The sequence below is a fragment of the Choloepus didactylus genome, chromosome 2 (assembly GCF_015220235.1).
Source record: "Choloepus didactylus isolate mChoDid1 chromosome 2, mChoDid1.pri, whole genome shotgun sequence".
Lineage (NCBI taxonomy): Eukaryota > Metazoa > Chordata > Mammalia > Pilosa > Megalonychidae > Choloepus > Choloepus didactylus.
In genome coordinates, this window is record NC_051308.1 from 60457812 (window position 1) to 60470626 (window position 12815).

At 39.5% G+C, this 12815-nt stretch overlaps 1 long non-coding RNA gene across 1 annotated transcript; it reads right to left on the reverse strand.

Annotated features, from left to right (window-relative positions):
- Positions 1-4220: 4220 nt before the first annotated feature.
- On the reverse strand, positions 4221-10102 carry LOC119526171. The gene is made up of 3 exons (XR_005215135.1): positions 10062-10102; positions 7130-7207; positions 4221-4538 (listed from the first exon to the last, which is right to left on the reverse strand). It is a non-coding gene; the product is annotated as an uncharacterized LOC119526171 (long non-coding RNA).
- Positions 10103-12815: the final 2713 nt, after the last annotated feature.

Here is a 12815-nt window from a genome sequence, read left to right on the forward strand (position 1 = left end):
TTTTATGAGGGCATTTACAAGGAAACCTGATGTAGGCTGAGGAATCTGAAGCTCTGCTAAGGAAATCTATGGAACTGAGATCTGAAGAATGTGTAATAATAATAATTAATATTACCAATAATAAATACTTCAGTAGCTCTCATGTGGTGCAGGTGCTGCTCTCATGGATTTAAAAATATTGACTTCTTTTTTCCTTATAACTCCTCTGTGATGAGTGATTAATCCAGCAAAGAGAGGAGCTGGTGGCTGAGGTGCAGCCCTCGGGCTGAGGAAACAGCACAAGGAAAGGCCATGGAATGGGTGGAAACGTGGAACATTTGGGGGCCCTGAAAGGCATCTGGTGTTGCTGGAGGGCAGAGGGTCCACGGAGTTAGAGGTTATTGGGAGACGTCAGGGTCAGCCTTGTAGGGCCTTTTTGGCCTTGGAAAGTTTTCTGATCAAACTCCCGCGAACAAAGAGAAACACTGAAGGATGTTAAGCAGAGCGTGGGACAGTGAATATGATCAGATCAGCATTTAATCTAGATAGTCAGGAGGGGCCTACAGGGAGATGGAGCAGCATCAGGAAAGGGGATGGTGCTATAAGCCAGGCTGGAGTGATGGTAACTTAGACCAGGTGACAGCTGTGAGGAGGAAGGGAAGGGGACATATTTGAGCAGTATCAGGAGATAAAATCAGCAGAATTTAATTATTATAGAAAACCTTAATATTAATTACTAGATTCTTGAATATCAACATTTTGCATGTGTCAGTGCACTCACCATGTCAGGTTGCCCAGTGAAGGCACAGAAGCTTGGAAGAAGCAGTTTCTCGATTCAACAACTCCACTTTTGGGGTAGAGGGAGAGGAGACCTTTAAACATAGTAGAATCCTGTGTGTGAATTTGGAGTCTTTATACTTAATAACTCCTAGTACAGACCATACAAAACATCTACCAGTTATTGATCTCTATATTCCTGGTTAAGAAGGCACTTTGTCTACAGATTTTATCTAATCCTCCGAGCAGCCTTGTGAGGTAGGTACTGTCACTGTCCCCTCCCTACAGCGAGGATGCGGAGGCATGGAGAGGTCAGGTAACTTGCCAGCGGTGCCCACTAGCAGGTGGTGAAGCCAGGACTGACGCACACGTCTGACCAAGGACCCACGCCCAGACCACTGTGCTTGCCGTCTTGCCAGTGAGGGTGGGACCTGTGAAGGTTTTCATGGTTATGCATTCACTCCTTGATATTCTTTACGCAGTCACCAAACAAACAAACAAAAATTTGGGAATAGTTCCTAAAGCCAGTACTGTCAGAGCACTTTTATTGCTTGCTGATTGATACTTTTTTACTTCACGCCGGAGGGATAACCCCATCATGCCAATTAGTGAGGGGTGGTGCTAGTGGCATTGAAGACAGGAAATAAGGTGCCCACTGGATTAGCCAAATTCTAGGTTTGCATGTAGTGGTCACCGCTTAAAAATGACATGAACCTGAAAAATGCAAGTGCATAACAATCCCACAATTCAGGCACTGAGCTCCAACTGTTTTTGAAATATTATCATTTTAGATTTCTATAAAGGAATCAATAGATTACATAGAGAATATTGAATATTCTTGATGATGTCTTCATTCTGGGGCTTCCTGCAGTAATTTAGGACGGATTTCGTGTTGCTTTTCCAAGGTTTAGGAGGGTATTAGGTGCTTCTTTGGGAACCAAAGTTCTGTTCAATTAATGTTCCCAAGTCTCAGAAGCTGTTCTTACTTCAACATGTGTGTTAAACTTAGAATGAATGTAAATTGAAGAGAGTTTTACTATATTCTCTTTGTTTCCTCCACCTAAAAGAAATCAGATTTTGGTTTTAAATGCCCTTTGGAATCTGTTAGAAAATTTTAGGTACTAAACAGGTTAGGAATAGTTGGCTTCTGGCTAGTTTTTCCCGAGTATTTTAAAAATGGAATTTCCAAATAGAATTATTTGATAACTCTGAAATACACTACCCTTTAACAAAACACCTATAATAAAAATGGGCATATACCTAATATATAAGGCATTTTGTATCAAAAATATATAGTTTTGTTATTAAAATATGATATTTGCCATATAAATATATGAGCATCATATATGTATGTACTAGTTTCTTATGACTATTGTAACAAATTACCACAAACTTAGTGTCTTAAAACAACATACATTTATTCTCTTACAATTCTGGAAGTCAGAAGTTCAAAGTCAATTTCCCTGAGCTGAGATGAAGGTGTCAGCAGTGCTGTCCTCCCTCCAGAGCTCAAGGGAAGAATCTGTTTCTTCACCTCTTCCTGCTCCTAGAGTTGCGTTCCTTTGCTCACAGTGGGGAGGTGGGAGAGGCTTCCTCCACCTTCCAGGGCAGCAGTGCACCGTCTTTTCTCTCTGGCTCTATTTCCCTCTGCTTCTGTCACATGACTTTCTTCTCTGTGACAACTACCTCTCTGCCTCCCTCTTAGGACATCTGTGATGACATTTAGGGCTCACTCAAGTAATACAGGATAATCTCCCCATCTCAAAATCCTTAACCTAATCATATCTGCAAATTAACAATCACAGGTTCCAGGCATTAGGATGGATATCTGGGGATAGGGGTGGGGTGAGGGCTGTTATTCCATCTACTACAAGGTATAAAGGCAGTCTTGTCCAATTCCATAGACTAACCAGTCATGAATTTGTGTACTGAAGCAGACTCAACAATGAAACATGTTTTTAAGTGATTCTTTTGAAATTATTGATTGTAATACAAGTATTCTCAAATTGTTTAATTTCTGGTATAAATGTGAGTCAGGCAACATCTAACATGCAAGTTAGATGCAATTAAAAATAGACACCAACATTCTTGGCCATTAAAATTTTCAGGTATAATTGCTGGAGTCCGCAGGAGGCCTGACTTCTATCATTTAAATGATGAGAATGAATAATTAATATTAAATTTTCCTTAAAAAAACAGGGTTGATGTGAATGGCAAACACAATTTGTGAGAACACTTCCCTTGGGGATGGGATTTAGCTACAGTATAGGTGTGGAACAGGTAAGATCCAAAACAAACAATTTCAGGATTCCCCACCCTCAACAGAAGATGGAATAATGGTCTAACTACATGTGTTCATGAAAACTCCTGACAAGTGCTTGTGGTGAGATGAGAGAAGGGAAAAATGTCCTCACTTTTAAACTGTATTAAACAAGTAAAGTCAACTGCACATGGTCTCTCTCTCCATATCCCTTTTTAAAAAGTTAGTGGTAAAATTATTTGAGGTAGACATGAAATTTATTTTAAATAAAAAGTGAGGTATCTAGCAGTTGATTGATCTGCTGCTCATTTACTCATTAATTCACTCTTTGCCTAGGTATTGAGAGCTGACTTTGTGCTAGATTCTGTTTTAATCTGTAAACAAGACAGGTAAGGTCACTGCCTTCATGAAGCTCACATCCTTTTGAGGTGGGGAGAGCTAGATAAATAGGTAGGTATCTTTGTTTCCCAGGCTACTGTCACAAATACTGATTTTGGCTTAAACAATAGCAATTTATTGGCTTATGGTTTTGAGGGTAAAAGAAATCCAACATCACGATACTGGCAAAGCTTGCTTTCTCCCCAAACACTGCAGCTTTCAGATGCTGTCTTGGGTTTCCTTCCTTTCTGGCTCCTGTGACTTCCAGGCTCTCTTTATAGGGCCTTGAATAATCTGGATTAAGACCCATTCTCATTCAGTTGGGCCACACTTTAACTAAAAATAAATCTTCAAAGTTCCCATTTACAATGGGTTCATGCCTGCAGGGACACAGATTAAGATTAAGTGCATAGATTTGTTGGGGTACATAATTCAACCTACCATAGTAGGCAATAACTGAACATGCTATTTCAGGTGGTGATAGGAACTGTGAAGGAAATGGCATAATATAACAGAGAGTTTCACTGTGGGGCTGGAGGCTGGCAGGAAGCAACTGTTTAAGATAGACCTATGTTCTGAAGTATCTGGAGGAACCAGCCCTGCTTCCAGGAGGAGGGAGGGCAGCCCCAGTGGCCATTAAATGGGAGGGGCTCTGTATTCCAGAAACAAGACCAGTTTAGCTGGATCAGTGAGAGAAGAGTAGAATAAGACAAGGTTGGAGTGGTTGGCTGCAGTCAGATGGAGCTATTTATCTGTCCATCTATCTATATTTATCCACCCACCCCTTTACATATATACACTCCTTGTCAAAAATGATTTGGGAGAACTTATGAAAATATATGCAACAGAATAAAACAAGTAATTGAGGGGAGGGCAACAAGAAAAAGAAAATAAAGCCGGAGGAAGATTAGCATGGAAAATGAATGTCACAGCACCTATACGGTTATAAGATGTGGTCTGCAAAATTTGGTCCTGAGCAGTGAAAGAAACATGATCAGTTATGTCATTCATGGTGTCCAAAAGATAAAAGCAAACTTTTTCTACGACCTGCGAGTTGAGGAAAACTTTTTCATGGAGTCTGTGACTAAGCTGAAACTACAGTTTTCAGCATCCTCTTCCTTCTTTGGCTCTGTATTGGAATTGGCTGAAGAGAAAGCAGAGTGAGATTTAGAAGGCAGAAGTGAACCTGTGGCTTTTACTCTCTGTAGGCTGACAGAGTTAGACGCAGTGAGGGGCAGACCCAGAGATGCCCGTGGGTTCCACTTTGTTCCTGCTCTCCTCCACCCTGCAGCCAGCTCTAATGCCCTGCAAGCAGTCCTGCAGACAACAGCGGCTCAAGCCTCTTGCAGATTCTCCAACAGCTCTCCTTCCCACCTGGCTCTAGACATTCCCGAGTGCACTCCAAGCCCTGCTGTCACCCCTTGCCAGTGCTCCTTAGAGACGCTTCTCTGATTTTTCAACTCCTCATTTGCCCCTCAACTGTATAATGTCTGAATTTTATAATAATTTGCTTAGTCCATGGTGGTTCCGCTTCCCCCATTAAACCCTGACTGAGACGGGGAGAGAGAAGGGGACATTGTGTAGAAGCCATCCCCACAATATCCCTGCAGGAACCATAATAGCTGGGAATGATTTATCTTGGAGAGCCAAAGACATGAGCCGAAGAGACCCTAAAGTGAATTTAGGATTGATGCTATTCACTGGTTTACCAGTCCAGAACTGCCACGTCCAACTCAGAACCCACTAGCACACGTGGCCTTTGGACACTTGAAAAGGAGCTGTTGTGACTGAGGATCTGAATCTTTAATTTCATTGGAATTAAATTTAAATTAAAAAACTATAACTTGAGTCTGTTATTGGAAAGCTTTTACGTATGTTTAGGTGTGTGAATTTCCTTTTTGAACTTTAAATTTTATGAAATCTAAATGCAGATCAAGTATTTCCAATAAAAATTTAGAGTTCAAATCAAAATGTGCTGTAAGGGAAAGATATACAATGCATTTCGAAGACAGTATGAAAAAAAGGTTGTAAAATATTTCTCATTAATAATTTTCATATAAATCACATGTTGAAATGCTATTTTGGATTAAATTAAATATATTATTAAAATTGCATCTGTTTCCTTCTACTCTTTTTTAATGTAGCTACTAGAAAATTTAAAATCAAATACGTGGCTGGGGTCTTAATTCTATGGGGCAATGCTGTTTTGGAACTCAGGGTGTTAGAAACAAGCACTATACCTAAAAATGCTCTCCCGATTGCAGAGGAGAAAAGAATTTATTCACGATCTTGCAAGAGCAGGCGCACCACCAAAGAAACGTGGCAGGCACACGGAACAACAGAACACAGCAACTTTTATATCCTAAGTCTAACATGCAAATCTCTCCCATTTCTCCATTGGCTGGATACTCCAGAGGGTACGGTCTATCCGAGAGAGCTAACTAGCCTGCCTTTGGGATTTTAAATTGTACAGCCTGTCCGAGAGAGCTCATCCAGTTTAAATTTCCCACTGAGAGTATCCCGCCTTTGAGTATAGCTAGTGCCAACTATGGGCTTAGGTCAGGGGCTCCCTCCTTCCCTTTAACTGTGGAGGCCATTTGAGCCAGTCTTGTCTAGTTTCCATTTTCCCTACTCCACATTGCCTTTATGTGAAAGCTAAACTTAACCCCTTCTTACGAGGGTACCACAGTGGAGGAGATGCTGGCTGTTGTGCATTGCTCTGTGAGTAGAAGGGACTGAGCTGCCTCCTGGAAACATGGCTGGGATTAGGATTGGTCTGACACTAATTGGTCCTATCTCTGTGGCTCTCCTGGGTCCCTTTAGTGAATCCAGTTTTGGCCAGACGTTGTGTACTATGGCTTTTTTGTGGTTGGTTTTTTTTTTTTTTTGAATCCATGATTGGAGTGAGGAGGAAAACAGAATAAGCTAAGGGATGCATTTCACAATGGAGGGGGAAAAACAGGATATCCTCACTCTTTTTCTAAGAGAAATTTTGTTGAAGAATTTGAATCTCCATATTCATTCCCGCTTAGGACAGAGTTTGGATTTAGGGCAGTTTTTATACATAGGCTGAGATTGATCTGGCTTCTAGAGGGAATCTCAAAATTCTGGGTGTAAAAGACCCTTCTTTGTTGAAAGGAAAAAGAGGCTCAGGACATTTTTATACATGCTGACATTAAGTAAGCACAAATCATATGCAAATGGAATTCCTTTGGGCATGTGATATTGAGTCTAGAGTTAAAATGGCTTTGGTAATATTGCTACATTAATTGGTACTTGTGAGGGTCAAACTGAGTTACTTGTGAATAAGAACACAGCTGGTGTGAACTTCTAAAACTTTGCATTAATCAACAAAGACACTTTTTCACCTTTGTCCCATGGGGCCCAGGGCCCTACATCTGGGGAAGGGGGTCTACTCTGCTTGGCTTTCTCATACTGCCCCTGGGCTTGCAATTAGTGATCAGAAAAATGCTGCCTTTATGGTGTAACTGGAGGCAAAATAAATATAAGTCAAAGGAACAATATAGAGAAAAGCAAATTGTAACACTTAGGAGTAGCCTAGATGTTCCCTAACATCGCTAATCGTTCATTTGGCTTTCTTATGGCTCTTCTCATTTAAAACAAAAAAAGTGATTGCGTGAACAAGGAATTGACCATCGGGGTTGAGGGAAGTGCTATTTATGATGAATGGTAGCTCTTTGTGGAAAGTGCTTTATGTTACAATTTTAAACTTACTTCGTGAGGATTTCAAGCACAAAGCATATCCTTTATTCACGTGCTTCAGCCTTTTCTGCTTCTCTATTCACCTGGCCCCTTGAAGAGAATAGAGGTCACTCTGGGAAATAGGTTATTTACTCCTACTAAAATGTTACTATCAGAAATGGTGAAGCTGGGCCAATTCTAGAGAAATAAAATGGGTGTTAATCCTAGTCACTTGGAAGAGTTCTAGCAAATGCAAAATTTATGTGAGGGACGCATTGAGTGCTTCACCCCCAGTCATTAATAATAACAATGAAAAAAAAAAAAAACCCAGTGTGGCCAAGGGATTGCTTTCTTCATTTCACTGTGCTTATCTGCAAGTCATGGCCTCCTTTCTTCTTTCTTCCCCTTTAGGGCCCAGGTTAGGGCAAACTACACCAAAGATTGGTTTGGATGTTGGCTTTGAGCCCCGACAATTTGCAGTTGTGCATTTTTTGCAAGGGGCCGGGTTGGAACGGTGTAACTGTGCTGACCTGGACCTGCATTCTGCTTGGGCAGCTTTCTGCAAACATCGTGTCCACTAGCCTCTAGTGGGCTCCAAAATGGAGTGTGGGCACTGTGTGCATGCAAAAGGAAAATGTTAAAATCTCCCTTCGTATTTTAAATCTCATCCCTCTCTTATCTGTTTTTTGCTTATGTTTTATAACATACCTAACATTGTACTAAAGGTTCACAATCTCTTATCCACAATCCTGGTGTCCATAAAACTATGAAAACCAGAAGCTCAGTCTGACCTGAAGTGATGTCTGCCTGTTTATAGTTTTAACTTAACCCTATTAATTAGAGTAATAAGAACAATCATATGGTTCTCTGTAGGAAGCGTAATGTGTTTCATTATAAGGTGCTGCCCTAGACACCCAGTGGGGGTGTTACTTAATGTGTGGTGTACGCACACTACTATAACTTTTCTGAATTCTGAAGCAATTTGTTCTAAGGATTTTGTATAAGGGATCTGGGACTTGTGCTTATATATAGCTTATAAGTAAATAAATATACCTATGTTGAGGGTGCGTGAGATCAAAAGGAGTGTGCGATCAAAGAATCTTGAGTCCATTGCACCAGTCTACCCTGACATTGACATTGACCTTGTCAGGATGTGGGACACGTAACTCATGAGGCAGATCGGGGTGGGCTCCAGGTGTGGGAATTTTTATGGTAGCCACCACTGATGACCCACCTTAGGTTAAAGACAGAAGATGTGAGGTGCAAACCAAAGGCAAAAAGGATAAAAGTTTCTATGAACCAGAGCCAGACATTTCTCAGGATGGGGAATCAGGGCTGAATTCTAGTAATAAATATTTATTTTCTAGCCATGTAAAATGTAGTTATTTGTTTGGCAATGGAGGCAGGTATTTATATTTTGAACTAGAGAGAGAGGGAGGAAGGGAGAGAGAAAGAGGGAAAGGGAAAGAGAAGATACAAACGTGAGACTGTAAATTACAAATTAAGTAGAGTTCCATGGTGCCCCCTTCTAACTATCCTGTTGCAATGATGAAATCACAGTACCAAGAGGAATCAAATGATTTTAAAAGGTGTGAACAAGCGATGCAGCATTCCACAACATTTTTAATCAACTTTCCTCAGCTTTCCCATACATTGTCAGAAATGTCTATTTTATAATCGCTGACTTAAAAACATAAATGTGGTATCATGCTGAAGAATTTTACAAACTTTTACATTTGCCTTTGTGCCCCAAAGAGGCAGACATGGCAACCTGGGTCCCTTTTTGGGGACTTAGACATTTGTTGGGGTTATTTCAGTCCGTTGCAGAATACCCCGTGCAGTGTTTGGCCCTGGAGTTTTTCCTTCCACTCTGAGGACACCAAGTGTCACTCTGACTCCAGTAAGTAAGTAATGCCAGTGGCACAGGTAGATGGATCTGACAGGTCCCAGGACTAACAGCGTCTCAGCACCTTTCTCCAATGAAGGCTATACATCAGCACTTGGAATCTGCCAGAGCCGAAGAGGGTGACAAGGGAATAACATCCCTTTCTCTTCCATCGACAGGGGTAATAACTCCTCGCTCCCTAGGGACAGATTGTAAAAGCCAATAGCCAGGAGCTGTGAAGCAGGGAGGGTAGAAGAAATGAAAATTAAAGAGGGAGTGGAAATTTTGCGTAAGGCTTTAGTGAGATGGAATAAAACCATCAAACATCAGCCTTTTAATTGCGTCGTTGTTGACACGGGGGTTTGCAAATGTTCGTTTTGATTGCTTAATTATTTTAAGCAGATTGTTGAAAGACATGTATGTTACACAAATGTGGGTTTATGCTCTAGGTTTATGTTTTGCTAGTGAATGTTATAATATGCTTACACTTAATGTCTGGATATTCTTCAAGTCATTGTTGAAAGGTCTGTATTGACAGGGTATTTAAAAATATCCTCCTGAAGAAAGACGTGCTTTCTATTGCGGGTGTGATAGCGTGCTTAAAATGTTTAACCTGATGTCTTTATTTCCTCTGGCATTTTTGTGTATTTATTGCAGTTAAACATGAGTGTATTCTGTTTATGCATGTCACATATGGTATTTTTCAATAGTTAATAAGAATTTCTATTTTAGATATTCTATTCAGAAATTCAAAATAGAATTTTCAAAATGACTTAAGTGCTGTGGGGACATCAGTCTTCTAGTGGCAACAAAAGATAGTTAAGGTCTGTAGTCTTAACCGGAGTTTCACATTTGTGGCAACCTACCAATAACTGAGTTTTAGGGCCGAAAAGGTGCCTCAAACTAAGTAAGTGTAGCACAAGAAAGATTTAACTTTTGAGAAAATCGTGCCTTTAGGAAACGGATGCGTTTGAACGCAGCCTCCTTTATAAGAAACACTTATTTAGTTTTTAAACTAGGACTGGTGTTTAGTTAAATCTCCTGCGGACTCAGTTCACTGAAGGTGACAGAAGTACTCACTCGAGCTCAATGAGAAGTAGACGCGACGGTAAATTTTTCAGGCAGCGGCAGGAGATCTTGTTATAGGAGTCAGAACGGGGGTCAGGGCAGAGCCTGTTGATGATTGAGGAAAAGAGAAGTAAATTCATTCTGCTTCAGGCACTTTGTCAAGTGCCAGTAGCTTACCATTGAGAACCAGTCACCCGTTCTAGGCTTACGGCCCTAGAGGTCACTCGTTTGATATAAATCATTGCACCGCATCGGCGCAGCAAACTATTGCCACTCGGGATGAAATAAAAAAGAGGAATGCTGCTTTCGGAATGGAAATGACTCCGAATATCCCACCACATGTTGCTGTTTAATGCAATATGTGGTTAGATATTGATCTCCAGAATCAAGTCATTAAAATGTGCAGTTTTTGTTTATTGGAATGAAGCAATTAAATGGTTCAGTTATGCCAGACCTTACCTTTTCTGATGAAAACTATTGATTTCTTGCCACAGCTTTATAAGCGACAATGTTTTTGATTACTCTTGACAAACCTCCTTGGAGTGTTAATTAAAATTGTACCAGATGAGCAGGTGTGGGAGATCATTAGATCGCCGGGATCACACATCTACACTTCATATTCTGCCGTCTTGCATAATGAATAGGGCACAAGAGGGGGAAAAAACAATATCTTCATCAGCAGAATTAGCATCTTCACTTAAAAAAAAAGCAAATGACATTAAATTTTATACTACAGATGCTTTTGAATCATTGGCCTACTCCTACCACTACATTTGATCAAAAATAGCTTTTTATGTCTTGCTTTAATTTTTTGCGGTATCTAATGAGTTGCTGTTTTTGTTTCCGAGGTGGCAAATATTTAAATACATATTTATACAGAAAATTGAGGAATCAAATAAGACTCTTCCAGCGTTTATGCAAATGAAGTCATGAATATTAATATGGTTCCATTTAACCCAACTCAAAAAAAAAAAAAAATCCCCTCAATAACATATCCTCAACATCATTTTTAAAAATATTTCACCACTTGTTTTGGGGACCTGGATGAAATATGATTGTTTAGGGATATGCTCTCTTGAAGACTACACTCTATTAATTTCTAATAGCACTTTCTCTTGTAGTTATTTTAAGATTGTTACATTTTAAAAATCTCATTGATTTTATAAAATCACAAGCAAATAATATTCCAGATTTTGAGAAACAAGTGATCTTTGTATTAATGCTATTTTTTATGAAACATAATTTAATTATTCATTAATATAGGCATTTTTGTATTATGCACAAATTTTGAATAATTGAAATTAAATTTAAAATCCTCTGTGAACTCGTTTCTATAGATAGTAAGGCAGTCAGTATTTCTCAGATTCAGAGGCCCTGCAAGGAACTTTAAGAGGTCATCTAATCCAATCCCCTGCTGCCAAAGTAGCTGTTTAAAAATGCACTATTTTTCATTAGTCTGAAATTTTAAAAAGGATTAATGAACTTAGAAATGTATTATTTACAATGTTCTGATCATGTATATCTAGCTGGAGCTGTCAGACTTTGAAATGGTAAGGTTCATTCGTTCTTTCTTTCTTTCTTTCTTTCTGTCTGTCTTTCTTAGTTTCTTTCTTTTTCTTAGCCTCAACTTCTCTTTGTAGAATGCTTTATCGTTTAAAAAGTGCTTTTCACTTATATTATTTCATTTGATCAACAATTAAGTTTTACAACTCAGGAAAATAGTTTCATAATTTTTTTATAAACCTCTGGTTCAGTTTATTCAATTGATTTAGTAATATTTATATGTTCCAATTATTTGAAGTTACATTGTTGTTTCACAGCCTCCATTATGGTGAGCTTCTGGAAAGCAAAAGTGAAAACTAAACTGTATTTGTATTTTGTAGGTGAAGGGAAATATGAAGATCAGATTCAATTCAATTTGCTATTTAACCCACTATTTCTATCAAATCCCACATATAATTATTGTGCTTTACCAACCACTTAAGCAAAGTATTACATATAATAAATCAAATAGCTCTGTTGAATCTTAGAGTTTTGATCTTAGAAGCTATATTTGTTATTTATTGCTGTATAACAAACTGCCCCCAAACTTAGTGGTCTCAAACAATGAAAGTATTCATTGTGTTCATGAATCTGCAATTTGGGCAGGGCTGGTCTCTGTTCCAAGTGCCATCAGCTGGGATGGCTGGACTGAGGGGCTGGAGAACCCACTTTCAAGATGGCACACTCAAATGGTTAACAAGTTGGTGCTGGCTGTCAGCTAAGAACTTGGCCGGGACTGTCACCTTGGGAGCTCACCTTGTGGGCCTCCCTATAGGCTTCTTGGGTTTTTTCCCAGCATGGTGGCTGAGTTCCAAGGAAGAGTGAGCGTCTCAAGAGAACAAGGCAGAAGTGCATGGCAATTTAAAATTCTAGCCTCAGAAGTCACACGGCATCACTTCCACCATACTCTTTGGGTTGAGGCAGTCTTGAAGATCTGCTCAGGTTCATGGTCCTTTGCCATTTGAAGGGAGGAGCATCAAGGGCACATTGTAAGAGCATGTGATGGGATATCTTGTGGCCATCTTTGGAAGATGCAATTTGCCACAGAAACCATTTGTTTAATCTCTTTGTATAGCATAAATTATTTTGGATGTTGTTTAATTTGGGAGAGATAAAAAGTGAATGGAAAATTGAACATGATTTGAATAATTCAATGATAACTTCTTTAAAACAATGTGCTTTAAATCGTGTTTTATTTCAGAGAAAAGGGCATAAATATAGGTC